The 6,190-nt window shown below is 39.7% G+C and overlaps 1 pseudogene; it reads left to right on the top strand.

Annotated features, from left to right (window-relative positions):
- Positions 1 to 999: 999 nt before the first annotated feature.
- On the top strand, positions 1,000 to 1,098 carry LOC122125988 (annotated as a pseudogene).
- Positions 1,099 to 6,190: the final 5,092 nt, after the last annotated feature.

The raw sequence follows: 6,190 nt of genomic DNA, 5'->3' as shown, positions 1-6,190 counted from the left end.
TTTCACTGTGTGAAATATAAAATCAGCACATATAAATATAAAATATATAACTATATATAACGTAATATAATGGCACATGTTTTGCATTGTTCTGTTTTTGTTAGGGTATCAAAAGCAACTCTGTTTTAAAGTATTATTCCATTATCTCTACCTCAGTGTTTGGTAGAGTTAGACTTAAACCTTTACCTTTTGTAGATTTACAGACTGAAGGAAAGAGGAAATATTACCAATTTAAGGCCTAATATCAAGGAGAAACATATGGACTTCTCCTGGAGCTATGAAAATATTTGGTGATAGAAAAGCATTAGTCTAAGTTCCTGCCTGGTTGGAAGGTAGATAGGCCAGGACATTAGGTAATCATGCATATGAACAATTTTTTCACCTTCTTGGCTTTAGCTACTTTTGAAATGGTAGGTATAATAAAAAATTATATTTTGATAAAAACCTTCTAGTCTGAAAAGTTCTGTCTGAAATATTCATCTTTCTATAATCCCTTGGAACTAAGATTTGTTTTGTTCAAGTAAGACAATTTACACTATCAGGGTAAGATATTCTGGTTGGTCTGATATTACATGGAAGAATGGTAAAGTGTCAAGTAGACATTTGTGCCAATGAGACTTCATTTGGGAAAATTTCAGCTGCAGAAGTTTTGAAGTAGCTCTTAAGCAAGGCTTACTTTGAATCTGTTAGTTACACAGAGCTAACTCAGTTGGATAAATAAGTACTTGAAAAAGCCATCCCCTTTGGACCTAGCTAAAAATGCTTCAAAGTATGATTAAATCTAAAATGAAAAAGATTTAAAATAGTCATTGACAAAAAAATTGCAAACGTGAGCAATCAATTGAACAATATAATTATTTTCCATTATACACAGAATTTTAGGGAAAGATCAGTAGCATTGATAGGAACAATAATGTTTCCTTGTTACATATAGGCACCCAAGGATATAATCCTGTATAAATATTGCATCATTAACTACCTTAATTTAGAGGACATTATATGCTTCAGCAGCACATATATCAAAATTACACCAATATAGAGATTAACATGGCAATTGCAAAGGATGATATGAAAATCTGTGAATTATTCCATAATTTTCATTCTTCAGATGCAAGAAATGAAAAACAATTATTAAAAAGTTGATTACAAAATTACAAGTGTAACAATACATGTAATTCATATAAATAAAAGTTAGTTTGACATCAGTTAAATATTCACCTTAGAAAGGCCTTTACATTGCATAATCTTTATAAAACTTTTAAAATTAGACAACATTGTCATTTTATTCCAAAGAAATATACTATAAAGACCTAGTAAAAAAGGAATCTTAAACTGTTTTGGTATGGAATGCAATCTGAAAGGACACATTTATTAATGAACCTATATATTATAAAACAATGTAGTATTCAAAGTCTTATATCTAGGAAAGAATAAAATAGATTATGGGCATTATACAAACAGAATACAGAATATTTTAAAGTATAATTTTTCAGATAAGCACCAGAAATATCTTTAGTTTCTTTAGTACTCATTTCAACAGATAAATTAAAATTATATCTGAATAAAAAAAGCAAAAACTCGAGGGGGTCCAAGATGGCGACGGGGAAGTATGGGAATGCCACAGCTCTCCCCAACCAAAAAGAGAGTTCGAGTTCCAACGTTGAATCTCCCCAAGATACCGACAACAAAAAAATCAACATCCAGAGAAAAACAGGAGTAAAAAGAAGAATTTCACAACAGAGAAGCATGAAGACCCCTCCCCCAACGTCTAATGGTTACAAAGCAGCATGCCAAGCCATGGCCAGCCTGGCCTGGTGGGAGCTGCCGGTGGCCCAGAGACACAGGGAGCTGTGTGCAGATCACCCGCACCAAAGCCCCTTGAGGTACCAGTGTCAGACCCGCTGATCGTGATGAATGAAGAAACCTCTGAGCAGGGAACTTACACAAAAATCCCACCCCTTCCCCTCACTCTCCATTCGAGCAGAGAGGCACCATCCCACCAAAGCCACTCAGCCCCATGGCAGGAACCTCAGAGATACATGAGATGCCCACAGAACACCAGAGCAGAAGAACTGAAAGGAACTGATGCTGATCAAGAGAGCGCAAACAGAGACAAACCCCAGAGATCAGCACCTGCACAGAGGCCCCTTCCCCACCCCTCGGGTGGAGGCCGGAGGCCCATCCCGTGGAGTGGACCCAAACAGTATCAATGGAGGCAGTGACAGAAAAGAAACACACGGAGCCACCACCTCTCAGCCTAGCCCACAACTACCTCAATTGAACTCTCACTGCAACGGCAACCAGCAACCTACATCACACAGAAACAACTAGCTCCAGGGTGAGTACTCCACAGGGGACAGTGTATTCCTCAAAGGAGACCAGAGCTGGTGGGAATCCCCAGACCCCCTACCCCAAAACCTGCACCACAGGACCCACTAAAACTAGAAACTGTTCAAGAGCTCCACCAGCCCATGGATCACACTCAGCTGGCAAGGCTTGAACAAGAGAGACCCTGGAAGGAAGCTTAAATGCCCAAGCCTGGAACAATGCCACTGGGTCAAGACACCCAACAGTGGAAGAAATTTGAACTGTGTACTCCAAGCTGCTTAATCTAGGTGGGATACATAGCAGCACAGGTCCATCAGGTGTGCCCCAGGCTGGGGTCTGGGACCAGGCCTGGGGATCTGGTGCCTGAGCAACATAACTAACTCCTCCCAACTGAAATCAGAAGGTGAGTATACGCTTCAGCAGAGGGGAGAAAAACAGGGGAAATGCACCCCTGGTAATCATGCCTGTGACAGCAAAAGACGCAGGGGGTTCAGGACAAGAGAAGCCCAAACCCCACAAGAACCCGACCCATGTATTCTAGGCTGGGAATTGAACAAGACAGGCCTCCAGCACCTGATAATAGTCAGGAGCTCAGGCTGGTAAGTTGCTCAGCAGTACAGTGCTTGTCTTATGTGCAAGAGGCCCTGGATCTGATTCCTCAACAAAACATAAGCAGAAAGGGCCAGATGTGGTGCTATGGGTCAAATGGTAGGGTGCCAGCCTTGAGCTGAAGAGCTGAGGGACAGCACCCAAGACCAGAGTTCAGGCCTACAACTAGCCAAAAAGTAAAACAAAACAAAACATCAGGAGACCATAGCAGACTCCAGCATCTGGGAGAGTACATCCAGCACATCCGAACTCGCCCAGAGCACCTGTAGAAACAAACAGGAGCAATCTAGGCTGCTCAACCCTTCTAAAGGCGGGAATTGCCAGTGATCTACAGCAGAGAGCTGGGAATCCTGTGTGGGTCAGACCAGCAGCTGGAGGTCGGCCCCCAACAGAACTGAGATCAGGTACAGACTCTCTCTACCAGCACAGAAACAGTAATCAAGCAAAGACAGACACCTATTGACCAAAACAAAATTTCAGATTAGGTCTGCAATAATCCCTGAATCCCCATGAGAAAATCACAGAGAAATATTACAAGGTTTATCAACACCTAGGATAGCAAGCTATCTCTAAAAGCCAGCAGCAATCCAGGGGAGAGCCCAGTGGGAGAAAAGCAGGAATGGAAGACAAACACTATATCCAAGACATGCTGGAGGCAATGACTCAAGAATAAAGTGAGAAATAGACCAGAATTTGAAAGAACACTGGGTCGAAATACCAAAAGAGGTGCAGGACATCAAACAGGAGATGCATGCAAAAATAGAGGTAGCACACACCTCACTAAGCCGTGAGATAAGTGACAAAATAGAGGCAGTACATACCTCATTAAGAGGTGAGATTAGTATTTTGAAAACCAACATTGAATCCATTGAAATCAACAATGAGTCCCTTTCCTCCATGCAAACCACAATGGAAACCACAGTTAACAGAGTGAACAAAATGGAATACAGAAGACAGAATACATCAACTGGACCAAAAAATGACAGATATTGAAAAATCACTTAAATTATACCAAAGGGAAATTCAAGGACAAGCAGATAGTGCCAAGAAATTTAACCTTCATATACGAAGATGAGGAATATCAAAGCAAGGGAATGCAGCACCTATTCCACAAGATAATCGGTGAAAATTTTCCCCATCTCTAAAAAGAACATCTTACCCACATAACAGAAGCATATAGAACACCTAACAAGCAGGATCCCAGGAGAAACACTTCTAGACACATTATAGTATAAATGATAGATCTGAATGATAAGGAAACAAACTTGCATGCAACAAAAATGAAGAAGGAGCTATACTACTATAGGAAAAATATTACAATCACTACAGATCTCTCCACACAAACACTGAATGCAAGAAAGGCCTGGGAAAGTAACACATGAGCACTGAGAGCCAATAACTGCCAACCCAGACTGATATACTCGGCAAAGCTAGCATTCACATTCCATGGAGAAATGAAAATTTTTAATAGCAAAGAAAAAACTAAATTAATACATAAACATTAAGCCAGCATTACAAAGACTACTAAAAGGTGGAACACAACCTGAGAAAAGCAACCAGGAACAGGGACCTGCACCCAGACAAGCATTAATAGAAGTCTATCTGAGCAAGGACAGAGGAAAAGAAAGAAGAAAAACAGTGACCATAATGCATCTCTCTATTCTATCTCTTAAGATTAACGGACTTATTTCACCAATCAAAAGAAAAAGAACTGCAGATTGGATCCTAAAACAGGACCCATCCATCTGTTGCCTTCAGGAGACCCACCTCTAAGCCAAACATGCAAACTCAGAGTAAAGGGTTGGAAAAGGATCTACCAATGAAATGCCAATAATAAGAAAGCAAGTGTAGCAATCCTTATATCTGATAAAAATAAACTTGTCATTAAAATCATTACAATGTCAAACCATCCCTGCATCTCTGGGATGAAGCCTAACTGGTCATAGTGTATGAATTTTTTTATGTGTTTCTGGATTCTTTTAGCTAGAATCTTGTTAAGGATCTTTGCACCTGAGTTCATCAAGGAAATTGGCCTGTAATTCTCCTTTTTGGTTGGGTCTTTGCATGGTTTGGGGATGAGTGTGATATTGGCTTCTCTGTTTCTCTGAAGAGCTTGAGGAGTGTGGGTATTAGTTCTTCTTTAAAGGTCTTATAGAATTCTGCTATGAATCCATCTGGTCCTGAGCTTTTTTTTTGTTGTTGGAAGACCTCTGATTGCTTCCTGTATCTCGTTGTAGGATATTGGCTTATTTAATTGGTTCACTTCTTTGCTCAGTTTGGGCAACTTGGATTTCTCTAAAAATGCATCCATTTCTGACAGGTTTTCTTCCTTTAGAGAGTATAACTTTTGAAAGTAGCCCATTAGGATTGTTTGGATATCTTGGATACGTGTTATGATTTTTCCCGTGGCATCCCTAATCTTGTTAAAATGGGTTTCCTCTCTTATCTTTTTAAATTAATCTTGCCAACGGTCCATCAATTTTGTTTATTTTTTCAAAGAACCAGCTTTTTGTTTGGTTAATTTTGGCTGTAATTATCTGATTTTCTAATTGGTTAATCTCTGCTCTTAATTTGGTTATCTGGCTCCGTCTAGTAATTTTAGGTTCCATTTTTTCATGATTTTCTAGCTGTTTTAATTGCAACATGAGATTATTTACTTGGTCTGTCTCCATTTTCTTGATGTGGGCAATGAGGGCGATGAATTTACCCCTCAGGACAGCTTTTGCTGTGTCCCACAAGTGTCTTTGCGAGGTTTTTTTTTTGTTCCATTTTCATTGAGTTGTAGGAAATGTTTTATTTCTTCTCTGATCTCTTCCATTACCCAAGCATTGCTAAGAAGTGTGCTGTTCAATTTGCATGTATTAGAGAAATTTCTGCGGTATGCTTTGTTATTGAGAACTAGCTTGATTCCAGTATGGTCAGATAGGATACAGGGGATTATGTCGTCCCTTTGTATTTGCTTAAGTTCCTTGCATGAACTATGATATAGTCTATTTTGGAGAAAATTCCATGAGCTGCTGAGAAGAATGTGTACTGTGTTGTGTTACAGTGAAATACTCGGTAGATATCAGTTAATTCCGCTTGAAGTATGGCCTCACTTAATTTGGTAGCTTCTTTTCCAATCCTCTGGTTGGTAGGCCTGTCCTTTGGTGAGAGTGGTGTGTTGAGGTCTCCTAGTATTATCGTATTGGGATCTATTTTATTCTGTAAGTCAATAAATGTAATCCAACTCATCAACAGAGCCAAGGTCAAG

The sequence above is a fragment of the Dipodomys spectabilis genome, unplaced genomic scaffold (assembly GCF_019054845.1).
Source record: "Dipodomys spectabilis isolate Male_0828 unplaced genomic scaffold, ASM1905484v1 ptg000269l, whole genome shotgun sequence".
Taxonomy (NCBI): Eukaryota; Metazoa; Chordata; class Mammalia; order Rodentia; family Heteromyidae; genus Dipodomys; species Dipodomys spectabilis.
The sequence above is the reverse complement of the archived record's forward strand: the minus strand, read 5'-3'. Positions and strand labels throughout refer to the sequence as shown.